We start from the raw sequence: 16,493 nt of genomic DNA on the forward strand, positions 1-16,493 counted from the left end.
TTAGAATACTTTCCAATAAACCAATTAAACACATAAACAAGGTGACCATCGCAGAAGTACTGCACTTTCTTAATCAATAAGAAGAATTTCCGCCTATGGTTTCTGAGGCGTTTTCCTTCCTCTCCATTTTCATATTTAATCAAGGGGTTTGATATTTTACTGCCTGGTAAAGTATGCTTTTCGCATAGAAAAATATGATGCCTCTAATCTCACGTTAGAAAAACGTGTAAATATGATAATATATATATATATATATATATATATCTAAATTCAAACTTGTAAAATATTTTTTGTGAGATAATATTTTGAGATTTTTGAGTTAAAGTGGATAATAACAAATAATATTAGAGTAGTCATCAGTTGGTGAGAGTTAAGTGTTTCACAGTACATGATGGGATCATGGGATGCTCCAATCTTATATTGAAAGAATGTGTGAATATGATATGATATATATATATGGAAGTCTAAACCCAAATGCATGATATATACGTACAGATTTAAACTCAAACGCAAAAACTAAATGCTATATAGGAACTAAGTGTTATACAGTGAGATCATGAGAGTCACTAAATGTTATACAGTGAAAAGTTATCTTTAAAATCCCAATTCTAGAGTGATCTTGTTCTATTATTGGACTCGATTTGAAAGGAATGTCAAATTTTATTAAAAGTTGAGATATTATAATATCTTAATTATATATTGATTTTAATTTTATATTGAAAGAATGTGTGGATATGATATAATATATATGTAAAAATCTAAATTCAAACTTGTAGGCACTGAAATACTAAAACAAAATCATGAGACTTTCGAATAAAAACGAATAATATTTTATAAGTTGAGTACGAATCTTTACAAAAAATACACATGATATAATCTCTAAAGTTTCCAAAATTTACCTGTTTATAACTTCCTTCGCTATAATCATATAGAGCTAATGTTCCATCTATTAGAAACAAAGCTACTTTTTTTTTTTGGAAAATACAACATTTATAAATGATATAGAACGTTTTTATTATCTGCAAGGGTTACATAGCAACCGAAGTAAGCAATGAATAGGGTCTATCATAGGGATTTAAATTATAATTATGATTACGTTTTTAATCGTATCGTATTTATCATAATTACGAATATAATGAATAAGATAACGATAATCACATTTATTACAGACATGAATTTTTTTTAAAAATTTTTGCATAACTCATCACGAATGAAGTAAATACATAGATAATCATAAATACTCATATTTTATATTATTTAAAAAATTTTAAGACATTTTAATTGAATTTTTTATATAATAAAATCAATTATCTAACATTTTTTTAGTAGTATAGCTTAATTGTCAATATACTCATTTAAAAGTTATTCAATAAGATATCCATAAATTTTACAAACATAACTAATATAACTAAATAGAATTAAAAAATTGTATCATATGTGAAATTAATAGAAAAAATATAATAAATAAAAATTTTATTTTATCAATTAACAAATTAAATCAATAGTTAGCAATTTAACTTTAATTAAACAAAAAAATGCAATTAAAAATAAAATTTTAATGTAAAATTAATTATTTTTAAATAATACTTATACATATAAAACACTTATAAAAATAAATTTATTAACTATTATCTATCATTCTCTCTCAATTTCAATTTAAATAAAAAATTTCTCAAATTCTTATTTTTTACCAAACTTTTTCTCTCAAAATTTTATCTAAACAATAAAATAAAAAAAACATTAATTTTATTAGTTTTAAACACAATTATGTGACCCAATATCCTTTATTTCTTCTCCACCTTTTTCATTCCTTGTGTCTCTTTCTTCCTTATCCATTTTCTTTGCATCTCTTTCGTTTCCCTCGTTTCACGATACACAGCAAACCACTTCATGTTATATTCATATCTTTTGCTTCAATTCGATTTTCAAATCTCGTTTCATCTGTACCAAGATTGAAAAGAGAAAGAACCCATACCACTGTGACAGTTGGAAAGGGTTACGAAATTTCTAAAAGAGCAACAAAATATGAAAAAAAAATACTTTTTAAGTGAATATCTTATTATTTCCTTAGATTAATTCTTTCTTTTATTTATAAATTGAAACATAAAATTTTTGTTGAGTGATTGTTGTGATTTAGGATTGGTTTTTTTTTTCCCGGACTTGATAGCGGTTATAGCGGTTCGTTTTTGTCACTATTTTTCGTTGTGTTGCCATTTGCGATCGTGAAAAATCGATTTGTGTGTGAATCGATTCTCACATCTTAATAACGGTGGATAACGGTTTCGGCGGGTGTCGCTACTGCAAAATAGAGGCCGCTATTTCGCAACCCAATCGCTTTTTAATTCTCTGACTCGCTACTCTACCCTATCAAATCTAATGTCTTTAGCTTTGGTGTATTGGTGCTAGAGATAGTAAGTGGGAACAGAAACGGAGGATTCTGTCATCCAGATCACCAGCTTAATCTTCTTGGACATGTAAGTGCAATTATGAGCTTATTAACTCTCAAATGTTAGTTGAAGTCTACTATCATTAAACTGGTGTTTGTTCCACAGGCATGGAGACTATTTGCTGAAGGGAAATCCTTGTGTATGATTGAATCACCAATTAGGGAAACCAGCAACCCTTGTGAAGTGTTATGATTGATTCATGTAGGTCTGTTATGCGTGCAACAAAGTGAACAAGATAGACCAAACATGTCTAAAGTGGTTCTGATGTGGGTACTGAAGGCACTTTCCTTGGCCTAAACAACCAGAGTTTTTCACTGAAAAGGATCTGGTTGGAACCGGTTCTTAGGATTCAGGACACTGCAAACCACTTTCATCTAATGATTTCACCATTACAGAATTAGATGCAAGATAATTAACATTGCTTAACAATGTTGTCATTCCTTCGATCAACCAATATTTTCACTCATTTAATTTGATTAAAACATTAAACTATGTGAACGATTTAAGAGACATTCAGTAATCTTTTTTCCTAAGACTGTTGCATAAGAGTCAAACAAAATTAATAACATGCAATTTTCAAACTTGCTATATTCAGTAGAAAATTCAAGTTTGAAAAAAGTCAATGGATAAGAAAATTAATGGTGGATCATTCACATTCACAAATCAAATTTCTTCTTCTTCCTTTTTTTTTTTTTGTGTCATTAAAATATTAAAGCTTTAATGACAGTCAGAAATGGATTGCAGACCTGCAATATTTTTCTAAGTTCTATACAAAGAGATTTGAACTTACATTTCCTTCTCTCTTAGTCACCTTATTATATATATTTTCTATGTATATTTTCTATTGCGCCAATATGACAAGAATATTATGCTGATTCTTACGAATCATAATGTTGAAATTCAAACCTCAAGACGTCAGACCTGTAATTATATGGACCAATTTTAATGATATTTGTTTCTTCATTGTCTTCTGGGCTTTCAGAGTTGCATCCAAACAATGGAAGGCTTTATCATACTTCTTTTTGCCTCATTTTTGCTGCCTAATCCAAGTATGTCCACTGCAGTGGACACCATAGATACAACAGTCTCTATCAGAGATAATGAGACCATGGTTTCAGCAGGTGGAATGTTTGAACTAGGATTCTTTAGCCCGGTTGGTAGCAGGAACAGATACTTGGGAATATGGTACAAGAAAATATCTGTCAAGACTGTTGTATGGGTAGCCAATAGAGATGTTCCGCTCAACAGTTCATCAGGTGTTCTAAAAGTTACCAACCAGGGGATTCTAGTCCTTCTAAACCATGAAGGTAGAACCGTTTGGTCTTCAAACTCATCCGGACCTGTTCATAATCCGGTTGCACAGCTCTTGGATTCAGGAAACCTTATTTTGAAAGAAGAGAATGAAAATAATCCTGAAAACTTCTTGTGGCAGAGCTTTGATTATCCTGGTAATACATTCCTACCAGGAATGAAGCTTGGAATGAACTTAATAACAGGGCTTAATCGATACCTGTCATCCTGGAAGAGCCCTGATGATCCCTCCCATGGCAATTTTACATTGGGGCATGAGCTTGGTGGATTTCCAGAATTAATTTTGAGAGAAGGTTCCATTGTTAGATATCGTCCTGGTCCTTGGAATGGTGAACGGTTTAGTGGCACAACTGGACTAAAACCAAACTCTATATTTACATTTGGATTTGTATTGAATAAGAGAGAGGTATATTACAGCCACAACCTTCGTAATAACTCAATTCCTTCAACAATGGTGTTAACTCAGAATGGACTGTGGCAGCGCCTCGTTTGGATCAATAGAACACAAGGCTGGGAAGTTTATACAACAGTACAAATGGATAACTGTGACAATTATGCACTCTGTGGTTCATATGGTACCTGCACTGCAAGTAACTCACCAGAATGCAGTTGCTTGAAAGGATTTGAGCCAAAATTTCGGGAAAAATGGGACACTAAACTTTGGTCACATGGGTGTGTTAGAAAGACTCCATTAAACTGCTCTAGTGATGGGTTTATAAAGTACTCTGGAGTAAAGTTGCCAGATTCACGACAATCCTGGTTTAACTACAGCATGAATCTTGAGGAGTGCAAGAACCTCTGCAAAAAGAACTGCTCATGTACAGCTTATGCGAATTTGGATATAAGAAAAGGTGGAAGTGGATGCTTGCTTTGGTTTGTTAACCTCGTTGACATTAGAGAGTTCACTGAAAATGGACAAGAAATTTATATAAGAATGGCTGCATCAGAACTAGGTATGTAGTTTTCACTTATCCCTAAAGCTTCAATATGTCAGGGTCTAATAAAGTGAATTTTGTTTCTTTTTCCTTTCAAAAAGGATAAAAAAAAAATGATTTTGGACTGTATAGATCTAGGCATCTAATGATTGGCTTTTTTGTGAAAAAAATGAATAGATATTTTGGTAGCCTCTGTCAGAGCTTTATGTTCTAAAAGAATTGATTAACCAATAGGCCTGAGTTGTAGTTGCAACCTAGTAACCAATTGTGGGCACTATAGTTAAATACTTAATTTTCCATTTTTTTTTATGGTTTTTAACTCTTGATTACTTTTATGATTTGCTCTATTTCTAGACCGAACTAAGAGTATTAAATCCAATGAGAAGGAAAGAGTGAGAATTGCAGTCATATCTACATTGTCTGCAACAGTTTTGATCTTTGGCCTAGCCCTGGTCCTGCGTTATTGGAGGAAGACATACAATATGATGCCTGGTACACCACATCTGTTACTAAGACTCCTTTCTTTCTTTTTTTAAACTTCATTCTTCATTAGTCTGTTATTGGAATCTTTTTCGTTGAAAGTGGAATATAGGAATTAACCTGAAATTTTCACTTGACACAACCAAGTTGGAAAATAACTTTATGACTAAACGATTTCAACTACATGATTATGAGAAAATAGATTCTATTGTTTAAGCTCAGAGAAACTAGATGTTTTCTTCCTTGGAAGGCCAATATTATCTCATGTTTGGAATCCTAATTTAAACATTGCAATCCTCCATTTGGAAAATGATAGCAAAACAGAACTTGATGACAGGGAACTAAACAGGAGAACAAGTCTTACATGAGATCGACTACTTGAATTGAGCAAGAATCCATTCCATAGACTATAGTACATAGTATAATTTGCGCATATCACTTGTGTTCTCAAGTGCGAGATTTACATTGGTTTCAGGAAATGTCAATAATGATATTGACTGCAGTGTTTGCGAACTGAAATGACTAACATGATTAAACTTTGCAGCGAACAATTTGGTTGAGGAAACGAGTGGAAAGGGATGCATGATACTATGTATTAGTTTATACTTGAATAGTTTGCCTATTTATAACAAGCCTGGAGCTAACTTAAAACAAGACCTTTCTGGGATAATGATTTGTAAATTTTACTGACAAACATGACTTTTGCAACCGCACTGCTTGTGCTGTGTTGTTTACATTTACTCCAGCTGCTTCTATGCAGGATGGCTGAGATTTGTCCATGAAAGCAGTTCTGATGTAAAAAATCATAAGGCAGATCTAGTATTACCATCGTTTGACTTGGCCAAAATTGCTTGTGCAACTGATAACTTTTCAACAGAAAATAAACTAGGAGGAGGTGGTTTTGGATCTGTCTATAAGGTAACAATCTGCTATACTGCAATGCGATCTGTCGATTTGGCAACTCAATGATATTTTGTTTGTTGGTAGAGTTGAAACTCTCTGATATCACCTCTCCGTGTTGACATACAAAGGCTTCAAACTTGGATATAAAACAAAAAAAATTCTCTCTTTTGCCTCCATTTTCTTTTTGAGTATGGTGGTTGGGAATCGGGATGGAAGAAGCTTTAATTATGCAAAAAGAGAGCAGACTCACTTATACGATTACAAATTATTATTGGCCAAATATCAGGTATACAAGATTGAATATTTGGTTTAAACATTTCAGGGTGTCTTGAAGAATGGACAAGAATTTGCTGTCAAGAGGCTATCAAAAACTTCTAGACAAGGACTTGATGAGTTCAAAAATGAAGTCATACACACTGCAAAACTTAAGCACCGGAATTTAGTGAAGCTTCTAGGTTGCTGCATTGAAGCCGACGAAATGCTATTGATCTATGAATTTATGCCTAATAAAAGCCTGGACTTCTTTATTTTTGGTATGTCTTCCTCCAAGCTTGAAAATTTGGTTCAGTTGGTATACATTAGTGCTTCCATCATATAATCCTGACTAAGATTTTATATTCAGTGATCTATTAGCAATAAATGGCTTTAATCTGTTTTGAAAACTAATCAGATCAATCTCAAAGCATGTTCCTTGATTGGCCGACGCGTTTTCACATTATCAACGGGATTGCTCGTGGTCTCCTTTATCTCCATCAAGAGTAAAGAGAAAGAATAATACATAGAGATATGAAAGCTAGTAATATACTGTTAGACAATGAAATGAATCCAAAAATTTCGGACTTTGGCCTGGCTAGAAGTTTTGGAGAAAAGGAAACGACGGTAAATACCAAGAAAGTGGTGGGAACATAGTAAGTGATGTCTTCAAAATGATATAGTTCTTATATTTCAAGATGATCTTGTTGCAATTGTGTCCTATATATTGTCTATGACATTCATGATTTTGTGCAGTGGTTACATTGCTCCGGAGTATGCATTTAAAGGTGTCTACTCAACTAAATCTGATGTATTTAGCTTTGGTGTATTGGTGCTAGAGATAGTGAGTGGGAAGAGAAACCGGGGATTCTGTCATCCGGATCACCAGCTTAATCTTCTTGGGCATGTATGTACTAATTATTAATCTTATTAACTCTCAATACCAAATCTGCTATTATTAAATTGCTGTTTGTTGTGTAGACTTGGAGGCTCTTTGCTGAAGGGAAATCCCTGGAGGTGATTGAATCACCAATTAGGGACACCAGCAATCCTTTTGAAGTGCTACGATCTATTCATGTAGGCCTGTTATGCGTACAACAAAGTCCAGATGATAGACCAAACATGTCTAATGTTCTTCTGATGTTGGGAAGTCAAGGTCCCTTGACTCAGCCTAAACAACCAGGTTTTTTCGTCCAAAGGGATCTGGTTGAAGCTGGTTCTTCGACAAGGCAGTTCAAACTGCTTTCACGTAATGATTTCACCATTACAGACGTAGAGGCAAGATAACTGACAGTGTCATGTCAATTGGTACATGTGCTTAGAAATGGTCATTGTCATTGTTGCACATTTGTTGTCTTAGAGGTATAATGAATTTTCTCTGTTCAGATTAATTATTGCTGGTATTTCTTTTTGAGAATTGCTTTCTTCATTAAAAGCTAACTATCCTTTGAAGATAAAAGACTGCAAGAATATTGATTTTAAATCTAGCCCTGGTCTGTATATCAGGAAAGAGATATCCAGGATTGGCCGCCGCAAGCCAAAAAAATCTTCAATGAACTACTCCAAAGTGTTTTTTTTTAGTTATTCTACTTATTTGTAGAGACTTTAAATTATTGTTGTCCTAATATTGTTGCATGAGAATCAAACAAAATACAACATTTTCAAATTTATAATACCCCGTAGATAATGCAAACATGAAATGCCATAAAAGTCAAGACATGCAATAGGAAGTTTTTTCTTTTCCTTTTTTGCGTGTGTGTGTGTGTGTGTGTGTGTAGGTCATTGAAGAGAAAATGATATATCAATCTTACCTACTGATTAAATTTTTTTATGTTCTCTTCCTTTGTGAATCACAGTCATTTAAATCCTTGAAGAACACTTTAATTAATAACAGTTAGAAATGGTTGGCAATTTTCGTAGGTCCTATTATTTATTGTGGTAGAAGAAAATTGTACAAAGAAGAACAAAAGAAATGCATTTTAGTCACTTAGAGATGATAATGACACCCTAATTTTGAGGTCCCGGAGAAGTGGCAGAATTTTGACAATCAATTATCTTTTAGTCATGCCAAGAGACCAATTTTTGGTGGTTCAGCACATCGAGGTCTGCCTGTGGAGTTGTAGTCCAGTTAGAACACATGTTGCACAAAGACAACAGTAATGGGCCACAAAATTTTGAACTTCGCTACTTTGCTAGATTTGTAGAGTGTTTGAAGAAAACTCTTTTCTTTATCTCTCAAACCATATTTCAAGTCTAACTATTAAATATTGACCAGGCAAATAGAAAATGACATTACAAGAAATTTTAAGGTGTAGGGCGTTGAAAAGAAAATGATTAGTTTAGTTCTAATTTCATTGATCTTTAACAGAAAATTTGCTAATTCTTCTTTCATATGGATCCTGAAGGCTGAAAATTTGTTCCCGGAAGAAAACTTTACCAGTTCTACTAAAAAGGAACCTAAGGCTAAGGGCTGTACATCTTACAGCTTTTCATGGAAATGTGCCATTCTGATGGGAACCATCATTCATGGAAGGGGGTCTTCAAGTCTTCAGTTTCTCATCTTGTCAATGGAAGGCTTTGTCTTGCTTTTACTTTGTTCCTTTTTATAGCCTATAATTTAACAGTATCCACTATAATTGACAGCATAAATACAACTCAGTCAATTAAAGACGGTGAGGTCTTAGAATCAGCCGGTGGGATCTTTGAACTAGGATTTTTTAGCCTTGGTTCTTGCAGCAGACGATACTTGGGAATATGGTTCAAGAAGTCTGTCATGACTGGTGCATGGGTAGCAAATAGAGAAGTGCCCCTCAATGATAGATCAGATGTAATACCCGTAAAAAAAAAAGATTATTTCAAATATTTTTATAAGTGGAGGGACTCTTTAATAAAGAATGAAAAATGTATAAGACCTATTGATAAATAACTCAATTTTTTTAATAGGTCTTAGCTTATTCTACTATTTTCTATTGACTACTAATCGAAAGAAGAATAAAAGCTTAGTTTTTCTCTTTTTCTTATACAAAAAAATCAAATCGAAGGATTTCAAGTCAAAGGTAACAACAAAATTTATAAAAAGAATTGTTGTCAGAGATAAGTAAGTAACTTCCTTTAATTTTAGAGAATAATGTCGATTGTTAATTATTGAGATGTAATTTGTAATCGAAAAATTCTAAAATTTTAAGAAATACATTATCCCTCTTTAAGATTAGTTTGGACAAATCATTTAGACTTTAATTAGGGTCTAATAAAGTGTTAAAAAAAATTTAGTAATGTGATTTTATTGTTGTAAAAATAAGAAATAGAAATTTGATGGGGTTATAAAGGAAAATTTCTATTTCGTATGAACCTTGATATTTGCAGTGATGGATTAAGATAATATTTTGTATTAAGAGATAAAACACTACTATGATTATTATATATAATTGGAAAGCTTGTTGAATTTACTTTCCAATGAAATAAACAAGAGTCAATTCTGAGTTTTCTATTAAGAGTAGGTTAATATTTACTTAAGGATGTGCAGGCTGCCTAGTAGCAGTAGCAGCAGTGAGGAATTACAAAATTCCTCTTAATTTTTATATAAAGAATTATGTATTGAGTTGTATTTGTTGTGAAAGCTTATTGAGTCTACTTTCTAACAAAATAAGCGGAAGTGAATTTGGAGTTTGCTATGAATAAATATGTAATTTTTTTTAAAAGGTATATATGCTATATGGTAGTAGCATATGACATGGATTGCAAAAATTATTATGATTAATCTACTAGGAATCATAAGATGGACCATATTGGTTAAAATGCTTATCGAGTCTAGTTTCTAACATATTAAAAAGATTTTAATTCTGAGTTGGATATCTTGAAATATGACTGTTTTAGTAAAATGAACTTAGGTTATTAGTATTAATTAGTTGAGTTAATCTTTGTTTAACTTAATTGTTCTTGGTATAATTGGTCTCAAAATGGGTTGATTAATTATTCTTATGTTGAAATTATCTTGAATAGGCCGTTAATTATTTTGGGAGAAAAAAACTAAGTGATGAAATCGGAAGGAAATAAATAAAATTTCACGCATTTTACTTGTTTTCAAATCTTTATATATATATATGTTTCTAAATGAATGAATGAATATTTGTAATACCTCAGCCCAAATAATAATTGGGCTAGACAATACTAAAGCCCATCAATTTATTAAGATATTATTTAGTAAAATAAAAAAAGGCTGAAGTATTAGATGAAAGAAAACTTAACTATCGTGAAATAGAAAGGAAATAGAGTTCTTCTTCCTCATCTTCCTTAGGATTAGAGAATATGAAAAGTCAAGTTGGAGATTCATAATCAGAGGCTACAATCAAGTTAATCCCTTAAAGGTGAGTACATGTCCTCTTTTTATTTAAAAAGAAATATCAAGTTGATTACTATTATTTGGAGTTGAAGTTTTAAGAGTAAAACCAAGAAAAATCATGAAATCTTTCATTAATCTTCATGATCTATTTGGGTAAATTACTGAGCTTTATTTATTTCATGTTCTTAAGATTTATTGATAATTATTGAATGAAGTTTAAAGGTTGAAAGTAAGGATTTGAGTTTTTAAAGATTGAAGGAAAAATTCTATTTTTGGATTAGATGTTGTGATCTGTAATAATGAATTAAAATAGAAATTTGTATTAATGGTTAGATTATTGCTGTGATTATTATATATCATTGGAAATCATGTTGAATCTAGTTTCTAATGAAAGAAACAAAAGTCAAATCCGAGTTTTTTATGAAGAGTTGTCTAATTTTAACTTAAGGATATGCAGGTTGTAAGACAACAACATCAGGGTTGAATTACGAAATTCTTCTTAATTTGTATACAAGGATTTACAAATTAAGCCATATATGTTTGGAAAGCTTATTGAGTCTACTTTCCAATGAAATAAGTAGAATTGAATTTGGAGTTTCTTGTGAATAAATATATAATTTTTATTAGAAGGTATACAGGCTGTTTGGCAGCAGTATATAACGTGGATTTCAAAAATTGTTATAACTAATCTACAAGGAATTACGAGGTGTGCCATACATGGTTAGAAAGCTTATCAAGTCTAGTTTCTAATGCATTAAAGAGATCATAATTTCGATTTGGATATATTGAGATATGACTATTTTAATGAAAAGGGATTAGACTGCCAGTATTAATTAGTTAAGTTAACCCTTTGTGTAACTTAGTTGATTTTTGTATAAATGGTCTAAAAAAGGATTGATTAAATTCTGATATGTTGAAATGATCTTGGATAGGCCATTAATTATTTTGGGGAAAAAACTAAGTGGTGGAATCGAATGGAGGTAAGTAGAATCTCACACACTTTGCTTGTTTTCGAAACTATGTATATATATATATATATGTTTCTAATTGAATGAATATTTTATTTCATTATTTTCAATGTATGAAAATAGGATCAAGCATATGATTATTTTGTGTTTCTTTATATAAACGATGGATCATGCTTATGAATGAAATGAGAAAATGGTTTATGTTTAAAGAATAATTTTATGATAGCTACGTTTTTACATCCCTGAGAAGTGGGATCATCGGCACCAGAACTAGTTCTACGACCCTGGTTAACGGGTAATAGTAGTTAGCAAAGATATATCATACGACCCTAGCTAACGAGTAATAGTAGTTAGCATAAGGCGCTGGCTAGCGGGTTATAATAGTTAGCAATGATCATGATGATGAAATTGTCGATACGGCCAATGTCACAGGTTATAGTAGTGACCATAGCTAATGATAAACCAATGATAATGATGATTTATGATGATGATGATTTACGATGATTTTAATGATTGATCCATAATTTGATTTGATTATGATATTTGAATGATAGTATATTTTGCAATGATTTATGAAGTGACATATTTTGACATTGATTTATGAATTTATGAAATATTTGACAAAACGATGATCTTGAAATATTTTGATATTATGATTTGATGAATGTTTTGAATGATCTATATGATGTGTAAGAAAACGATGCTTGATCTGGTAAGGTGTGTGAGCTTATATTTATTGAGCTGTAGTTTGCTCATTCTCCTTTTACTTTTTCTTTACAAATGACTAAGTGATAAGTTTGGTTAGTCTTGTGTGAAGCTAGAAGATGAAATGAAAAAGATTACTTAATCGTCGGAGAATATGTTGGCCAATGAGATCTTAAGAGATAATATTGTATTTTATATGGTTTGTATTTAGATATATAAAGATGTATTATCAGTTAGATTAAAGATATGGATTTTACTTGGTTGATTGTTTCATTGAAGAATTTTAGAATGTTTAAGAAAAAAAGTTTCGTATTACTTTGGGATTTTCTTCAAGGTAATACGGCTGTGTTACGTCTTGATCTCGGGGCGTGATAATATTTTATTTCATTATTTTCAATGCATGAAAATAACATTAAGCATATGATTATTTTACGTTTCTCTATATAAATGATGAATCATGCTTATGAATGAAATGAGAAAATGATTTATGTTTAAAGAATGATTTTATGATAGTTACGTTTTACATCATTGAGAAGTAGGATCATCGACGCCATAACTAGCTTTATGGCTCTGGCTAATGGGTAATAGTGGTTAGCATAGATATGATCATACGGCCTTACTAACGGGTTATAGTAGTTAGCATAAAGCCTTGGCTAACGAGTTATAATAATTAGCAATGATTATGAGGATGAAAATTTCAATATAGCCAATGTCACGAGTTATAGCAGTGACTGTAGCTAACGATAAATAAATAAATAATGATGATTTATGATGATTTTTAGCAATTGATCCATGATTTGGTGACATAATTTAATATTGATTTATGATTTATGAAATAATTGACAGAATGTTGATCTTTGAATTATTTTTGACATTATGATTTGATAAATGTTTTTGGAATGATTTATATAATACGTATGAAAATATTGTTTGATCCGATAAAGTGTGTGAGTCTATACTTGCTGAGTTGTGGTTTACTTCTTCCCCATTTTTTTTTATAGATAATATGAATGATAAGTATAATTAATCTTGTGAGGAGTTAGAAGAATATGAGCATTGGATAACTACTTAGAGAATATGATTTTATGAAGTATTATTTTTTTTTAGTTGAAATACTCGACATTAAACTTTTAGAGACTTGTTATTTAGTTATTTTGTAGATATTAAAATTTTTTAAAAACCTTATTTTATTTGAGGATTTTTTAATGGTTATGGATTAGGTTTCGTATTGCTTTGGAATTTTATTTCAAATTAATATGACCGTGTTATATTTCAATCTCAGGGTGTGTCATCAGGTATTGTAAAAGTTATCAACCAAGGAATTATTGCCCTTCTAGATAGTAATGAGGGCACTGTTTGGTCTTCTGTTCTATCAAGACCTTTTCATAGCTCGATTTTACCGCTCTTGGATTCTGGAAACCTTGTTGTGAATGATAAAAGTGACAAAAATCCTTAACACCTTATCTAGCAGAGCTTTGATTTAAACTTTTGAACTTAAGTGGTATCTAACATATATGTATGGGTTTTTTGGTGTGCTATTGTGGGTTTTAAGTTTGACTTATTTCCCCAACAACTGGTATCAAAGTCGAAAGTTTGACTTGGACGTAATGAGTGTGTGGAATCAAAACACCTAAGAAGGTAATGTATTGAGTCAATTTGTGATGGAGTGCAAGGTTAAGGCCCTAATTGAGGCTAAGCTTGAGAGGCACTGAGACATCAGAGGCAGTAAGATTGTGTGTTATGATTGAGTTAAGCTTAAAAGGCACAGAGACAATCTAGGCAGCAAAGTTATGTGCTATGATTGTTATGCCCTGAGATCGAGACACAATTAGGCCATATTACTTTGAAGTAAAATCCCAAAGCAATATGAAGCCTATTCCATAACCATTGAAAATCCTCAAATAAAATAAGGTTTTTAAAAAATTTTAACATCTGTAAAATAACTAAATAGCAAGTCTCTAAATCATCAATATCAAGTATTATAACTAAAAAGAAAAAATAACTTCATAAAATCTTATTTGTTAAGTAGTTTTTCAATACTCAGATTCTTTTAGCTTATCATAAGACTAATTATACTTATCATTCATATCATCTGTAAAAGAAAAGAAAATAGAGAATGAGCAAACTATAGCTCAGCAAGTATAGGCTCACACACCTTAGTGAATCAAGCATTGTTTTCATGCATATCATATATATCATTCAAAACATTTGTCAAATCATAATGTCAAAACATTTCAAAGATTATCGTTTTATTAAACATTTCACAAATTCATAAATCAATATTAAAATATGTCAATTCATAAATCATTGCAAAATATGCTACCATTTAAATACATAATCAAACAAAATCATGGATCAATCTTTAAAATCATCACAAATCATTAGTTCATCATTAGCTACGGTCATTGCTACAACCCATGGTATTAGCCGTATTGACAATTTCATCCTTATGATCATTGCTAATTGTTATAATCCGTTAGTTAGTGCCTAATGCTAACTACTATAACTCGCTAGTAGGGCCGTATGATCATGGCTATGCTAACTACTATTACCCATTAGCCAGAGCCATAGAACTAATTATGGTGTCGATGATCCTACTTCTCAGGGATGTAAAACGTAGCTATCATAAAATCATTAGTCAGAGCCATAGAACTAGTTCTGGTATTGATGATCCCATTTTTCAAGGATATAAAAATGTAGCTATCATAAAATCATTTTTTAAACATAAATCTTTTTTTCATTTCATTCATAAACATGATTCATTATTTATATAGAAAAAATGCAAAATAATCATATGTTTGTTTTTATTTTCATATATCGAAAATAATGAAATAAAACATTTACTTATTTAGAAATATACATGTATACATAGGTTCAAAAACAAGCAAAATGTGTGAGATTCTATTTACCTTCTTTCGATTCCACCACTTAGTTTTTTTCCAAAAATAACTAACGATCTATTCAAGATAATTTCAACATAACAGAAATCAATCAACCCATTTTGAGATCAATTATACAAAAAACAATTAAGTTAAACAAAGATTAACTCAACTAATTAATAGTGACAACCTAAGCTCCTTTCACTAAAACAACCATATCTCTAGATAGATATCTAACTCAAAATTACGATCTTTTTAATCCATTAGAAGCTCGACTCGATAAGCTTTCTAACCATATATGGCTCATCTTGTGATTCTTTGTAGATTAATTGTAATAAAATTTTTAATTCACATCATATGCTGTTGTCAAATAGTATATGTACCTTTTAATAAAAATTATATATTTATTAATAGAAGACTTGGAATTTAGTTCTGCTTATTTTGTTAGAAAGTAAACTTAATGACTTTTTCAAACATGTATGGCTCAATACATAATTCTTTGTATAAAAATTAATAGGAATTTCGTAATTTCACTCTGCTGCTGCTAATAGGTAGCCTACACATTCTTAAGTAAAAATTAAACTACTTTTCATAAAAAACTTGAAATTGACTTCCATTTATTTTATTGAAAAGTAAATTCTGCAAACTTTCCAACAGTATATAACAATCATAGCAATATTTTATACCTTAATATAGAATATTATCTTAATCAATCATTGTAAACACTAGGATTCATACGAAATAGAAAATTTCTTTTTTAACCCCATCAAATTTCTGTTTCCTATTTTTACTACAATAAAATCATATCATTAAACTTTGTCAACATTTTATTAGACCCTGATTAAAGTCTAAATGATTTTCCCAAACCAATATTGAAGAGGGATAATGGATTTTCTAAAATTTTAGGATTTATTGATTATAAGTTAAACCTCAAAACTTAACAATCAATATTATTTCTCCAAAATTGAAAGAAATTATTTACTCATCTCTAAAAGATAACTCTACTTGTAGATTTTGTTTTTACCTATTACTTGAAATCCTTTGACTTTCTGTGTAAGAAAAAAAAGGAGAAATAAACTTTTATTTTCTTTCGATCAATTGTCGGTTGAAAATAATAATATAAGTTAACTCTATTAAAAATTGAATTATTTATTGAACAGTCCTTTACCTTTCTAACTTTTTATTAAAAACTCCTTTCACTTATAAAATACTTAAAATGTATATTTTTTTTACGGGTATTACAATAATTAAGTATAAGCTTGAGAGGCATTGAG

General features: G+C 30.8%; 1 pseudogene across 1 annotated transcript; it reads left to right on the forward strand.

Moving 5' to 3' along the window:
• Positions 1-1,756: 1,756 nt before the first annotated feature.
• LOC111301648 (G-type lectin S-receptor-like serine/threonine-protein kinase At4g27290) lies at positions 1,757-7,857 on the forward strand (annotated as a pseudogene). The gene is made up of 8 exons (XR_016328076.1): positions 1,757-2,474; positions 2,553-4,711; positions 5,048-5,185; positions 5,934-6,091; positions 6,399-6,609; positions 6,747-6,984; positions 7,085-7,235; positions 7,310-7,857. The product of XR_016328076.1 is annotated as a G-type lectin S-receptor-like serine/threonine-protein kinase At4g27290 (transcript).
• Positions 7,858-16,493: the final 8,636 nt, after the last annotated feature.

Source organism: Durio zibethinus, chromosome 15 (assembly GCF_047325235.1).
Source record: "Durio zibethinus cultivar Kanyao isolate XHJ-2024 chromosome 15, ASM4732523v1, whole genome shotgun sequence".
In the NCBI taxonomy this organism is placed as follows: domain Eukaryota; kingdom Viridiplantae; phylum Streptophyta; class Magnoliopsida; order Malvales; family Malvaceae; genus Durio; species Durio zibethinus.